Raw genomic sequence first — 16,965 nt, 5'->3', positions numbered from 1 at the left:
TATTATATACTCAACACTCTAAGTTGATATTTGTGCGTGAACATGTTTGCTTGTATGGTTACCATTATTTCAATATTTTGTGACTGAAATAAGGGCGTGTTTGGTTCAAACATTAGAATCGGAATAGTAATGAGAATTAAATACTAGGTAATGGTAATTGATTTAAGTAGACTGAGTCACTTTGTTTTGTAGTAAATAGGAATTTAAATCAAAATAAATAAATAAAAATATATAATACATATATACACACATCATATATAGATATGTGTGTGTATATATATATATATGTGTGTGTGTATATATATATATATATATATATATATATATATATATATATATATATATATTAAAATTCCATATTTAATGCATGAATAATAACCTTTTTATTTTTTTCTTGTATTTTTGATTTCATTGTTCAAAAGTAGAGGAGTAAAAGAATACTAATTTTATTTTCACCCCATTTCCCAACCGTAATAAATTATAATTATTTATTTTTCAAAAATAAACTTTAAAATTTAAATGTTAAAAGAATAGATCAAGTAAATTCCTTAATCTATATATAATTCTATCTCTCTCTCTCCCTATTTTAATGGGCTGGAATTACAAGTATTGGGCCTAAAATACGGTCCACTGCAAAGGCATGCCGCTTAAACAGACCATGCCTAAAGAATTTTGGAAGCCACTCTTATCAGAGCCAGGTTTCGATCCTGGGACCTGTGGGTTATGGGCCCACCACGCTTCCGCTGCGCCACTCTGATTCGTTGAACATTTAGTTGTCTAAAATTTTAATGTTATCATACTGAAGGAAAACGGATTTATAAAAGGCAAAATCCCCTCCCAAAAATGTTTCGTGTATTTAGGGAGTACTGCTATTTAATTTCTGCATATCCTGATTTCTTTACAGAAAAAATAAAACAAAAAAAAAAAAAGAAAGAAAATGTAATCAGCGTACGTTACATCAATAAAAATTTAAAATTAAGCATAAACTTTTTTTTTTTTTTTTACCTTGCTAGACTAATTCTAAGTCTACCGGACCTACCTATAGACAAGAGTAACTAATGTAGAGGTAAATTCTGAGTCTATCATACTGATTTTTTTTTCCCATTCATGTTTCAATCAAGTTTCCAATGTGATTTGAACCTCACATGTACTATCGCATTTAGTTGTGACATTAAGTCATGCGACGAACCATTATGCTAAGCCTTGAGGCTTATATTTTCTCATAATATTAAAGGAAAATTCATGAAAGTACGCCAAGCAAGTCATGCAACCATTAAATACTATAAAATAAAGAATAAAAAAAAAAAAAAAAAAAAAAACCTATATATCTTCAATTAGTTGAATACTTCAACTGATCTGTTAGTTGTAGCAGATATTATAAATTTTTGGTTGAAGCTCAGTTTTTACTGATGCTGTTAAGACTTAAGAGACAGATGAGATACTAAATCTCTAGTGCATTTTTTTTTAGGTGTCGAGGAAAATCCCGCAACTACTATTATTTGAGGATATGCATTGAGTAATTAAATCCTGCATTTTGTTGACATGATGAGTTGCTGCACTTTGTTCAATAATTCGCAGATAGATATATGATGCCATTTTAATTTTGGCTGCATTATATTAACGACAGGACAACCTTCCATCTTGCACAAATAATACAAGTTTGCGTAACAAGAACAACCTTGAGATTGATAAGAGTAACCTCATGTTTGGTTGAAGATGAATTTAATTGGGTCGGCGAGATCATTCTCACCCCCGCAAAGGTGTAGACTCACCCCCCTCCCTAATGTCTATCCTGGAAGCCAAGAGGGTGGGTCAATACTTTTGGTTTAATTGCATGGTTTTAGATTATTCATAGATCTAATTACAACTTTTTCAGTTTTTTGAATTGGACGACCAATTGTAATTTTACAAATAGTAACTCTTTTGTGAGACCGTCTCACAGATAATTTTTTATGAAATTGGTTGGGTCAAGATGGAAATGTAATACTAATTATTAATAAAGTGTTTGCTATTTATATGGAAAACTGTAATACTTTCGAGAAAAAATGCAATGGTTTTAAATCAAAATGTAAAAGTATTACATTTTTCTTCAAAAATATTACACTTTTTCTTATAAGTAAAAAACACTTTATTCCTAATTAACATTACATTTTTCAGTATAAGTATTACACTTTCATATTAACGTGAAACGGTCTCACATAAAAATTTTTTATAAATAGTTTGATGACATATTTCATCTTTATTTCTAATTTTTTATAATATACATAGATGTGCCAATAATGACTTGTAAAGGTGGGAATGCTCTAATGCTCCTTGACCTAGGTTGACAGATTGTCAAAAGTTTAGAGATACAATATAATAAATAGGGTGTGTTTGGTTTACACATAGGAATCGGAATTGGAATGTGTATCAAATATTTGGTAATGGTAATGGGTTTTCGTAAAAATATTTAACATGTTTGGTAGTAGGGTGGAATGGAAATGGTTACTAATAGTAGTGCTTGAGAATGAATAAATGAATGAAACTCTTATTTTATTTGGCTATGAATTTTTTAATTGATGGGGTATTTGAAACCCATAATAGTGTTCTAAAAACTATCAACCAAATAACAATAATCACTTTCATACCCATTCCTAGGGATGACAATGTGTCCCGTCCCCGTAGGGGATGGGGACGGGGACGGGGACGGAGAATTTGTGAAATTCCAGAAAATTTAATATATATATATATCTACTATACTAATAAGAGCCCAAGAGAGTTAGGCCTATAATGGGTAGAAAAAATGGCGGTCACAGATTTTAATCAAATGTATGGCTCAGATTGATTAAAATATTGATCAGATGTAAATTTTACACTAAAATTTCCTAAAATACCCACACACCGTTACTAATTCCGTTAAAATTTTAAGAATTGCCGTTAGTTCACCGTTAACTTACTCATTGATTTCAATAAAAAAAAGGTCTTAGGTTCGAACCTCATCCCAATCAAAGTTGGCATAATTAGTATAGTAGATATAAATAATAATTTAGTAGTTACAACGAAAAATAATACATATGCATTTCATTAATTTAGAATTATGTGTCCACAATGTCTTTATTCAAAAAAAAAAAAAAAATTATTCATTATCAATAAATTAAATAAGAGAAATAATTTTATTAGTTATATTGTCTTTATTTTTCTTCAATATAAAAATTCTTTATATTCAAATTTATTAATTGATTATATTAGCTACATTATCCTTACAATGTCTTTATTCAGTGAAAAAAAAATATTAATTATCAATAAATTAATTAAAAGAAATATTTTCGTTAGTTATATTGTCTTTATTTTTCTCAAATGTAAAAATTTTTACATTCAAATTCATCAATTGATTATATTCACTACATTATCTATTATCTTTTTTGTGCACTATTTTTCTAATTAAATATCAAAGTTATAATACAAAATAATGTTATATTTTTTTTTTTGAAAATAAATAATGTTATATATTTATTTACCAAGTATTTTATTAATACCATGAAAAAATTAAAAAAATATATAATTAATAAAGCCAACCATATTAACTACTTGAGAGATTTTGTGACAAAGAGAGTATTCAAATCACACAACAAATTGAAGTGAGAACTACCTCGCAATGTCCTTGTTTGACAATCAGCAGTTAGCGGTTAGCGTTAGCGGATTATACTAGCGGATTTGACCAGCGAATTTATTTACGGAGTAATTATTAACATTGGGTAGAAAAAATGACCGCCAAATTATTAAATCAAATGAATGGTTCATATTGTTCAGGGTTTAATTTTTTTCTTTTAATATTTTATAATTTATCCTTAATTATATGATTATCCATTTAACTTTTCCGTTAATTCACCATTAGTCTAATTCTAATATTAAAGTCTAATATAGAATTATAACTACACCATTAATCTAATTCTAATATTAAAGTCTTAATAGAACTTAACCACAAATCCTAATGTCGGAATCTCCTCAAACAATATTAGTATATATTTAATATTTTATGCCCTAATTTTATTTGTTTTCCCTTATGTCCCGTATTTGGTTTCAACTATGCCTATACAATTATTTTATTGACAATTATAATTAATCTTGACTATATTATCTTGCATTTGTAAACTTATAATTACCTATTTAACCCGCACGGGCTTAGCTCAATGGTTTAGTGGGTAGTATTTGGGAGAAGAGACCAAGGTTTGAACCTCGGCAGCAGCAGTGCGGGAATTATGTCCAAAGTGGGCAGATTCCTTGTGCGTATCAGCATTTGGCCCTGTTTGCTGAACCATTGAGTCACCGTAATTTACAACTTCCCACAATGTTCTGTCGGGTCGGAGTGTGGGGGGCCCTTGGGGTTGGGGACTCAACCTTTTGGAGAAGAATTACCTATTTAAATACGCAAATTCAACCTTCAATTATCTATGCATGAACAATTTCAATATAATCCTGCCTTAATATACTTTAAAGTACTTATTTTAAAAAAAATGCATTGGGCATTATCCCAATCGCGCAATGCGCGTAAAAAACTAGTATATATATACACACACAGGGTTAGATAATTAGATTTTATATACTGTATTAAATATTAGGATTAGGAATTAGATTATTAGTTTTATTAGATTAGATATTAGGATTATAGTTTTTTAAAATAAGCTTATTATGACTTAGGTTTCAATTTTTTTCTTTTTTATTTTTAAAAATTGTACTAGTTTCACATTTTCGTAAAATAAGTTTCACATTGATCAGGGATGGGGATTCCCTGTCTCCGCCAAATTCCCCGCGGGGACGGGGACGGGGAGTATACTCCCCACCTCCGCCCTGCCCCGTTGCCATCCCTACATTTCTATGGGTAAGACCCACCAACCAAACACACCCTAAGTGTTAGGGCTGAGCAAAATCCGAAAAACCTGAAAAAAACCGACCGAACCGCTAACCGACCAAGACAAATCGAACCGAACCGCTACCCGATTCGCAAAACCGAACCGACATCTTAAACGACGTCGGTTTACGGCATTCGGGTAGGGGGGCTAAAAAATACACCCGATCGGTCCGAATATCCGATTAATAGTAGGGTTACGTACGTAGAGTGCAATACGATGTCGTTTAAGCTTAGTGTATATATATATATATATATATATATATATATATATATATATATGTTGCTACGGAGAAATTCTCATTTACGCAGTCAGTCTCTTCTCTTAGGGTTTCCAGACGAGACCTTCTCTTCTGTCTTCTCTCATTCTCTGAGTTCTCTCTGGCTCTCTGCGTAGTCGCACCTTGCGATTTTAGTCCTCACTCCTCAGTTCTCTCTTCTCTACTAGACAGAGACTACCTTCTTTGTAGTCTCTACTCTCTTTGTCCGATTGGTTCTGTTATAGACGACGAAACATTGGGTGGACTGGTGGTCACTGGTGGAAGCCCTGAGGCCCTGATTGGTGTAGTGGTGTTGTGGTGGACGTGGTGCTGTGGTGGAATAGTGGTGTCGTCGACTTCCAGTAAACAGAAGCCCTCGTTCTCCGGGGTATTTGTGAGAAAAGAAGTAACTCGCTGACCCTATTTTTATATATTTACAATTCTTTAATTTATTGTGATATATTATGTGGTCTCTGTGATATTGTAGTGGAAGCACTGACTTTGTTACTGCAAAATGCAAACCCTAGTTTTGTAAAAGTTATTTCTTAAAGTTATTGGCATATTACTCTGAGTTTATTAAGAATTTGTGATCTATTTTGTGTCTCTGTGATATTGTGGTGGAAGCACTGACTTTTTATTAAAACCCTAGTGTTATAAAATTGATTTCAGAATGTGTGAATGTGTGATATGTTGTGTGTCATTCTGGTGGAAGCACTGACTGTGTCACTGTGATAAATTTGAATTGTGGACTGTGATTAAGTCAATCTGTTGAGAAGTTCCAGATTGTATGTCACTTGTCCCTTGTTTGTGATGTTATGATACTTGATTATGGTTTCTATGATTCTTTGATTTCTGTGGACTGTGATTAAGTCAATCTGTTGAGAAGTTCCAGATTGTATATCACTTGTCCCTTGTTTGTGATGTTATGATACTTGATTAGGGTTTCTATGATTCTGTCATTTCTGTGGACTGTGATTAAGTCAATCTGTTGAGAAGTTCCAGATTGTATATTGATTTCATAACTTTTGATATATTCTGGTGGAAGCACTGACTGTTATAAGAGTCTTATAAATTAGAGTGTTATAATGTCTCTTAAAGGCTTAAATTGGTGGAAGCCCCATAGAAATTCTTATAATGATGTTGATGAAATGAGCTGTTTTTATGTTATAACAGTCTCTGATTCATCTGGATATTTAAAATATATCCCTGAATCTGGATTTCTTTGTAAGTTTATGGATGTATTCCCTTAATTGTATTTGTATATTTGTATTGAATAATGCTCTTTAATTAATTATGCATTCCTGTTTAATGATGACACAAAATGTGTCTGATTCTGGAATGCTTAAATGATTTCATGTGTTGCCTCTTCTTGAATATGAATCCTGCTGTGTGTACTGATAGTTCACCATTTTTAGATGGAAAATATCAGTATGCCTGGTATTCAACCTCTCAACTCCTCAATTGATGGACCTTCAGGGGTGGAAGCCCAAACTGTTGAGAATCAACAGAATGAGCAACCTCCTACTGTTGTTCCTGCCAAGAAGAGGAAACAGGTTGATTCCAGATCACCAGTGCGGGATCATTTTGAGAAGATAAAGGACAGTAATAATGTGGTTATAAAAGGCAAATGCATTTATTGTGCCAAAATTTCTCACTGTGAGACAAAAAAACATGAGACTTCTTCCTTAAGAAATCACATATTTAGCTGTTTGAAAAATCCTCACTCCAAGGAAACTAGGCAGTCCCTGTTAACATTTCAGGCTGTTACATCACTTACAGATGGTCAGCCTACTGTGGGAGAAATTGGGACCTGGGTTTTTAATCAAGAGTCAATTAGGAGGGCCTTGGTTGAAATGATAATCATAGATTAATTGCCCTTTAGGTTTGTGGAGGGAATAGGTTTCAGGAGGTTCATAGCTATTGCTTGCCCTAGGTTTATAGTTCCATCCAGGTGGACTATAAGTAGGGACATCCTAGTTGTTTATGAAGAAGAGAGACTGAAATTGAAGTCATTTTTAAGGGGAAGTAGTCATAGGGTTAGTATCACTACAGATTCTTGGACATTCATCCAAAGAATTAACTACATGGTAGTAACTGCCCATTTCATTGATTCTGAGTGGAAGCTTCATAAGAAAATCCTTGCATTTGTCCCTGTTACCTCTCACAAAGGTGAATATCTAGCCAAAGCCCTAGAAAATTGTTTGCTAGAGTGGGGGCTTAGAGATGTGTTTTCTGTGACTGTTGATAATGCCTCATCAAATGACACTGCTATGGGGTTTCTGAAGAAAAAATTGATGTCTTGGGGATCATCTAATATGAGGGCAAAGTATCTTCACATGAGATGTATTGCCCATATCTTAAACTTAGTAGTTCAAAATGGTCTGAAAGATTGTGATAGTTCTGTTAAGAAGGTTAGGGAGATGGTTAGATATGTTAGAAACTCTCCTGCTAGACTCAAGAAGTTCAGGGATTTGGCTGATTGGTTGAGTATTGAACAAAGGTCTTCTTTGTCTTTAGATGTTCCAACCAGATGGAACTCTACCTATTTGATGTTGCAGTATGCATTAACTTACCAAAAAGGGTTTGAATCTTTGGAGTCAGATTGTTCTTTCAAGTCTGATTTGGGTAATTCAATTCCTGATTTTATGGACTGGGAATCTGTTAGCAGTCTGGTTCAGTTACTGAAGTGTTTTTATGACATGACCATTAGAATTTCTGGTTCTTTATATGTCACCTCAAACACATTCTTTACTGAGATTTCTGATCTGTATTGCATATTGAAAGGCATGGTAGAAGTTGGTGGGCTAGTTGGTGTGATGGGGAAAAATATGAAGGCAAAATTTGAGAAGTATTGGGGTGATGTTGAAAAAATGAATCTAATGATAGTTTTTGCAAACATTCTAGACCCTAGAGACAAGTTCGAGTATATGCCTACTCAGTTCAATCATATGTATGGTGAGGAAAAGGGTAAACCATTCTATGACAAAGTAGTTGCTGGTCTTGCTGAGTTATTTGATGATTATTCTACATCTGCCTCTTCTTCTGTCCCTTCTGTGCCTGTGTCTGTACAGCCTACATCTGCCTCTTCTGTTTCTGTTGGGAAGCCACAACATTTTCTGAAGTCCCAAATTAAAAAGCAAAGATAGGAGTCGGGGGGTAAGAAACAAACTGAGTTGGATATGTACTTGAGTGAGGGAATAGTTGAAGAGGAAGAATCTTTTGATATACTTGGATGGTGGAAGATCAACTCTGCTAGGTTTCCAGTTCTGTCTAAGCTTGCTAGGGATGTCCTAGCCATTCCAATATCCACTGTAGCCTCAGAATCTGCCTTCAGTACTTCTGGATGAGTATTGGATCCTTTTAGGAGTTCTTCAACTCCAAAAATTATGGAAGTATTGGTGTGTACACAAGATTGGCTTAGAATGCAAAATACTCCTTTATGTATTGAGGAGAATATGGAAGAGTTGGAGAGGTTTGAAAAAGGTATGACTTTTTAGTTTTAACTTTATAATCCTTTATACTTATATTTTAAATTGCTTAAATTGTTAATACACTTAACTTTTGTTGTTTATTTTGCAGAGTTAAGTGGTGATGGTGGAAGTGGGAGGTCTCTTGGTTCTACACTTGCTACAATTCCTGTAATGTTATTATTTACATTACTTGATTTACTTACTTGATTTTATTGCAATCTTTTACAGTATTTGATTGTTTAACTAAATTGCAATCTAATCTCACTTGCTATTTTTTAAGCCCACTGTGTTTGACTCAATTGCACTGGACATCTGTAAGTCTGTAACTCTGTAAGTATGAAGGCCTGGTAACTTGTACTAAGTTGCTGCCTCAAGTACCTTGGGCATTTGGTTGGTAATGTATGGACTATTTTATTATGTCTGTTCACTTTAAGTTGGCATTTGGCAATGATGAAGTTTCCACCTTTAATCTGAAAAGGAAAGGATTAAGTTGGTCAGTTGCTCTATACTTAAGGTATATTGAAGCAATAAGCCCTTAATCCAAATGATATGGAAAAAATGCTTACTGAGCCATTTATATAATCTCTTCTTTGTTTTTCATTTTCTAATGCTTGCTCAGTTGCTTACTTGCTTGTGTACTGTGTAGTACTAATTATTTACACTAACTTGCCACAATTCACAGGAAGAAGAGTAGGTCTAATTGTCTGAATTCTAAAAGTCTAGGAGTTGAGTAGTTGACACTTGCAGTTGCTGAGTTGCTGATTTTGCTGAATTTGTATTTTTGGTGCTTCAGTTTAGACTTTAGACAGTTGTGTATGTAGTATGTAAATTTGTATGTAGTATGTACTTCTGTAGAGTTTTGGTCTATAAGACTGTAACAGTTCTTACTTCGTAGTTATTTACTTTTGTAGTTTTGTTGGAGTCTTAGACACTTAAGAGTTAAGACTCTTAATGTTAGTTAATAGACTACTTAGTAATACTAATTACTAACTTAGTATTACAGGTATTAGTCTATTACACTATCATTCTATCAATTATTTACTTATTTATTCAATATTTCAGACTTTCAGTTACTTATTATTGTGCTTTTGATTTTAATTTTTGAATTTTTTATTTGATTTCTACATTTTTTTAAATCCGAAATAATGTCGGATATTCGACCGATCCGATCCAAACAACGATATAACCGACCGGATAAGTCAACAACTTTAAACGGATAAAATAGTCAAAATACATATCCGAAATTCGATCGGAGGAGCCTGACCGCCATCCGATCCGTCCGAACCGTACGAATGCACAGTCCTACTAAGTGTAATTAAATAATCCATCTTTTGTATGTTATGTTACAATCAGGCGATAGTTGTGCACTATTAATGGCCAAATTTTCCACTCGCAAAGTCGCCAAAAGATGGAGTCCGTGTTAGAAATCTAATTGGGGCACACATATAATTAAAGGCAAATTTTCCTGCGAGATGAGTAGGGCATAGAAATTTGGATATTAATTATGATATATATATATATATATATATATATATATATATATATAGACGTAATAATATTATTTCATGTAAATGATATAGTATATTTCTACTACTGTTGCAAAAATCGGTCTAGGCCTCGCCTAGGCGCTAGGCACCCCTATATCGTGGCTCCCCTAGGCGCCCGCCTAGCGCCTAACTCGGCCGACGCCTAGCGTCTAACTTAGCCGAGTTAACTTGTTCATTTCGGTCGAGTTAACCCGATCAGCTCGGCCTTGCTAATTTTTTTCATTATATATGTGTGTGTGCGCGCACGCGCATATATATAATATGACATATATATATACACGCGTAGACTAGTTTGATACTTTGAATCTTTGGACGATGATTGAAGTATTTGAGTATTTTTAATTTTTAATATTGTTTTGATGTTATGACTTATGAATTATCACTATTTCATTTATTTGGATGTGTTATTTGATTAAATGTTGAAAACGTCCTCATTAAAATTGTCAAACTGCAAGTCTGTTACTGTTTTTTTAGTGCCCGCCTAGATTCCGCCTAGGCCACCTAGGCGCTAGGCGCTACTTGGACGCCCGACTAGCGCCTAGAGCCTACTACAACCATGATTTTTACTAGTATTATATTTATACTATAAAGTATTATATTTAAGGTTTAAAGAATTGATTATATTTGTAATTTTGTTATGTAATGACCCTTTATTCATTGCAAATGGTTTATTATAGTTTTTCTATAAAATACTATATTTATTTTATAAATTATCTAAAAACATTATAAGTTTCAATCAAAGTTATATCCATAATTTAGGTTCATGTTTTTAGTGCTAATCATTTTGTACATTATACTTTTAGAGTTGTACTATATAATTTTTTGGACAAAAATACAGCCACCGTTATCTTTTCTATTATTGTTGGGCACATACATCCACTATTTTGTTATATTCTTTAATGATAATAATATTTGTAGACATTATATATTGGATTAATATAATAAATAAATTCTATTTCATATAGATTTTAATTATTAATGATTTGTTTTTTTTTTGTAGTACTACTAACTCTGTTACAATGTAGTATAATAATAATAATATAAGTCTCAAACTCATGACCTCCCATTTGGGAGAGTTACTTCACGCCACTAGGCCACACGGTCATTGACAGTAAGAATTTGTTTTTAAAAATATAAATATTGAGCATACGTTTTTTCGCATCGAGCCTATAAAAGACTATTAGTATATTATATATAAAGGTTAAAGTATTGATGATATATGTAATTTAATTATGTTATTACTTTATACTCTCCGCAAATGTGTATTACATTTATGCTATAAAATATTATATATGAGGGTTAAAGTATTAATTATATATAATTGTAATTATATTATGCTATTACTTTATTTCATGCAAACTGTCTATTACAATATTTTTACTATAAAATCCAACATATATTATACTATATATAAGGCTTAAAATATTAATTATATCTACAATTATTCTAAGTTATATATTACTTTATTTTATTTCATGCAAATTGTCTATTAGAGTTTTGCTATAAAGTATCTACTATACTAATAAGAGTCCAAGAGAGTTAGGCCTATAATGGGTAGAAAAAATGGCGGTCAAATTTTTTAATCAAATGAATGGCTCAGATTGATTGGATTTTAATTTTTCCTTAAAATTTTCTAATTTATCCTTAATGAATATGATTATCTGTTAACTTTTCCGTTAAATACTACCTTTTCTGTTAATTTCTGTTAGTTCACTGTTAACTTACTCATTGATATGATTTCAATAAGAAAGGTCTTAGGTTCGAATCTCATCCCAATAAAAGTTGGCAAAATTAGTACTCTATTTTACTCTTTAAATTAAAATAATAATTTAGTAGCTACAACAAAAAATAATACATATGCATTTCTTTAATTTAGAATTATGTGTCTACAATGTCTTTATTCAAAAGAATTATTCATTACCAATAAATTAAATAAGAAAAATAATTTCATTAGTTATATTGTATTTATTTTTCTCCAATATAAAAATTCTTTACATTCAAATGCATCAATTGATTATATTCACTACATTGTCCCTACAATGCTTTTATTAAAAAAAAAAATTATTCATTATCAATAAAGTAATTAAGAGAAATAATTGTATTAGTTATATTGTCTTTATATTTCTCCAATGTAAAAATTTTTTACATTCAAATTCATCAATTGATTATATTCAGTACATTGTCTATTATCTTTTTTGTGCACTATTTTTAAATTAAATATCAAAGTTATAATACAAAATAATATTATATATTTATTTACCAAGTATTTTATTAATACCATGAAAAAATTTTAAAAATATAATTAATAAAGCCAATCATATTAACTACTTGAGAGATTTGTTGACAAAGAGAGTATTCAAATCACACAACAAATTGAAGTGAGAACTACCTCGCAATCCTTGTTTGACAATCAGCAGTTAGCGGATTATATTTGCGAATTTGACCAGCGAATTATATCAACGGTTGGTAAAAAGATATTTAAAAAAAAAATAGCTGTTTAGATTAACATGTAAAATGACCTAAGGGTATACATATATTTAATAATAATAATAATAATAATAATAATAATAATTATTATTATTATTATTATTATTTTAAAAAAAATAAAAAATATATATAATTAAGCCAATCATATTAACTACTTGGAGATTTATTGATAAAAAGAGTATTCAAATCACACAACAACTTGAAGTGAGAAACTATCTCGCAATATCTTTGTTTGGCAATCAGCACTTAGCTCTTCAATATTAGTATATATTTAATATTTTATGTCCTACTTTTTATTTGCACTCCCTTATGTCCCGTATTTTGGTTTTAACCTTACTTATGCAACTATTTTTTTTTATAATTATTATAATCAATCTTGACTATATTATCCTACATTTGTAAACTTAAAATTGCCTATTTAACGCAAATTTAACATTCAATTATCTATGCATGAACAATTCCAATATAATCTTGCCTTGATATACTTTAAAGTACTCATTTAAAAAAAAAAAAAAAAAACATTGAGCACTATCCCAATCGCGCAATGCGTGTAAAAAACTAATATTATATATAAGACTTAAAGTATTACTGATATCGACAATTTTATTATGTTATTACATTTATAATATAATATATATTAAAGTATTAATACTCGTAAGTCATAAGACCATTCTTATCACCCAAACAATTATTATTTCTTTTCATTTTAAAACTTTTCTCATATCATTTTTTCTTTTCTCCACATCACACTCAAATTCCTCGAAATAATCAGGCTACTAATGTTTGTATCTATCATGCACGCCCTAAATATATTTAAAGAAATCGATAACTTTTTCTTTTTCCATTCTTTTAGGTGCATTATTTAATGGTTGTTACTTGTTAGCTTCAACTGTATAGTTGCATGGATGCGTGATTATAATTTGCTTTAACATAATAACTCTAAAATATATATACCTTTATGACCTGATGTCACACCACTGCTAAATATATCTTATATTATATGGTCACTTGCCAGACTACATGCTTGCTGATGGAAGGCTGCGTCACCCTCCAAAATGTAATTAATACACATAATGCAACATACGTAAAATATCATTGCATTTCCTGGGGCTGATATATTATACTCCTCTCACTTTTTAGCCCAACTTTCTATTATGGAGGAGATTTGACTGATTTTTTTTTAGTGCACCTTCCCATATAAAAAACTTTGTAAATTTTTAGTGTGAGATAAGGGAAATACATAGTCATGTACGTGTGGTGGATTTGATTAAAAAAAATAGAGAGGTAAATGATCTTATGTATTAGATTCGACCAAAATGATGTTAACATGAATTGAACTTGTGACCATTCAATACGAGAATCATATTTTACTCACTCAGCTCACTTTTGAGGAAAAAAGTACATTTTTTTTTTTTGGTTGAGACAAAGCCTCCCATGAGAAGTGCAAACGAACTAAATTGTCCATCTTGAATGATCAATGACTTGAAAATTAAAATTAAAATGGTAGAATTAATTTTATAAATATTACAAACTTTCCAAATGTGTAATATTTATGAAATGGACCCTGTCATTTTTTTTCTCTTATTTTTCTTTATTTTCCATCCATTAGATCTACTAGATCAAAGAATAGTATTTGTCCACATATACTTCGCACGAGAAGTCGTGTTCTCATGGGAGCCATCCAAATTATATATATAATTTGGACCAAATAAAAAACATTGTCGAATGAGAGAATTAAGATTGAACCACTTAGAGCTCTCAATATGAGAACCACTTGTATAAGTGCACTGAACATGCACTCTATAACTTTACTCTGTTGCATTCTACAATGTCGAAAGTTGTATTTTATTGTGCAACTAATCACACTTTAAAGTTTGAGTTATTTGTAAAAATGTCATTGCATTTTTCACTAGATTCATTTTTTTTTTATAGCTTTGTTTAGTTGCATATATGATGTTATTAGGTGCACTTTAATGTTTGATTTATTTATAAAAAATATCATAATATTTTTTTTATTGATTATCTCAATCTGTTAAATCTTTTAAGATGAACAATTGATTGATTCCTAATTCTTTCATTAGGAGTGATTTTTATAGGAGTGTGCCCCTATACATATACATGCACACAACAATTAATACCCACAATAATGAATTAAAGCAAATTATACAATCGAATCAAACACTTACAAATTAAACATATATATAATCATTAATCATACAATCAACTTTGGCAATTAAAAGCAAATCTTTTGATGAAAAAAAGTATTGTCGGCCAGCCGGACGATGCAAACTTGTCTGGCATAACCAACATCTAGAGAGGGCCGGGTGTTTTGTGGTACTATATGTGTACACGACAAAATTAATTATGTGCTTACTAATTGTATTTTTCTTTTGAGAAATGAAAAATTATAAAAAGTAAAATAGAAAATGTTTTCTTTTATATATATATATATATATATATATATATATATATATATATATATATATATATATATATATATATATATATATATATATATATAGAAGAAAGATCAAATGCGGCGGGGTCTTCCCGTGCAGAGGTGCGGCGGAATTTCAGAATACACCAACAGTGTTAACAACATGCACCAACAGTGTAAGGGAAACACACCACAATGAAATGTAAAAAAAATACCAAAAATACACAACATACCTAAAAAAATACACCATATAACTCACCACACCCCAATGGTGTATTTCCAAACACTGTTGGGTGTTTTTACTTACACCTAATGGTGTGCTTTTGGTGATGCGTACCTAATTTTTGTGTGCTTTTTGTGGTTCATTTTCCTAACGTTGATGGTGTATATTTGTTGAACTATTGGTGGCGCCGCTCCGCCGCACCTGAACTCGCATATATATATATATATATATATATATATATATATATATATATATATATATATATATATATATATATATATATATATATATATATATATATAGAGAGAGAGAGAGAGAGAGAGAGAGAGGGTTCCAATGAAAACACTTGCTTATGTGAGAACGTGAGAACAAATCGTGTGCATCCATCTAATATTATTTAATGGTCTAGATCAATCGCATTTGCACACATTTAATTCATGTTCGCACACACTTAATCTAGATCATTAAAATTAATTAGATTGATGCACATGATTTGTTCTCATGTTCTCACCTAAGCAAGTGTTCTCATATGATCCTATATATATACACACACACACACACACACACACACACACACACACACACACACACACACTTATTTTTAGATTGTATTTTTTAACATGAACTTTGTTCAATTAATTAGAATCACGCATTGTGCATTAATGAATGGTACACTTAATTTACAATATATATTCAACACATATGAGAAACTATGATCAAACTATGTCTATTATCATTGTCTTTTTGGGGAAGGAGGATTTGGTTATGTTTTTGAAGGTGCATTGCGCCAAGATACTAAAATTGCAGTGAAGTAGACCACATACTATATCAAATCAAGAATTCATTTATGGAGGAGGAGGCAACAAGAGGAAGATGGCGTTTTGAAGGTGCATTGCGCAAATTAATATGGTTTTGTGTTGCAAAAACTATTCTTCGGGTACTATCCATCCAGTGATGGCGTTTCCCTTTAAAATTTCTATTGCATCAGTTAATCCAACATTTCTGTCACAGATCATAGTTATGCATTCTTAAAATATGTTCTTTTATGAAAAATTTGATAATCATGCATTGATATACGCCATGATACTGAATGATACTTTGATAATTATGAAACAGTAACTTAAAAATACACATTGGGCATCAGAATATATGCACATGAGGTAACTAGTAATAATAATAAAAGATAAAATTAATTATGTGTAGTTATAGTTGTGCATATGTAGATAGTATGAATAATAGTTGTGATATGAATATAATTGAGTAGACAGGGTTGGTGATACGATAGGTGATGGTAGATGTATATAGATTGATGGTTTGGTAGATGAGTTTAGTAGATAGATAAGTAAATTAGTAGAAGGGTTTTTTTTTTTGGATGTTGCTCATGATATCTACTGTCGGACACAATGACTAATCATCTTGCTGATACCCTTCTAAGGGTGGGCCAGTTGATCTGGATATTTAAAATTGTTCCATACCAAAGGCCATCGAATTGAACAAAAAAAAACTATTTTACAAAATCATTGTTAAATTTAAAAAATGAAAAACAATGTTGAAACACATTTTTTTTTTGTTTTTGATTTTTTTTTCCAGAAAAATCATTTTTTTTCCAGAAACTAAACCTACATGTGACATTTGTTTTACTTAATGAATATTTTT

At 31.0% G+C, this 16,965-nt stretch overlaps 1 non-coding gene across 1 annotated transcript; it reads right to left on the bottom strand.

Annotated features, from left to right (window-relative positions):
* Window positions 1–686: 686 nt before the first annotated feature.
* Window positions 687–758, bottom strand: TRNAM-CAU. The gene has a single exon. It is a non-coding gene; the product is annotated as a tRNA-Met (tRNA).
* Window positions 759–16,965: the final 16,207 nt, after the last annotated feature.

This window comes from Ipomoea nil, unplaced genomic scaffold (genome assembly GCF_001879475.1).
Source record: "Ipomoea nil cultivar Tokyo-kokei standard unplaced genomic scaffold, Asagao_1.1 scaffold1770, whole genome shotgun sequence".
NCBI lineage: Eukaryota > Viridiplantae > Streptophyta > Magnoliopsida > Solanales > Convolvulaceae > Ipomoea > Ipomoea nil.
This window is presented reverse-complemented; position numbering and strand designations above follow the sequence as displayed.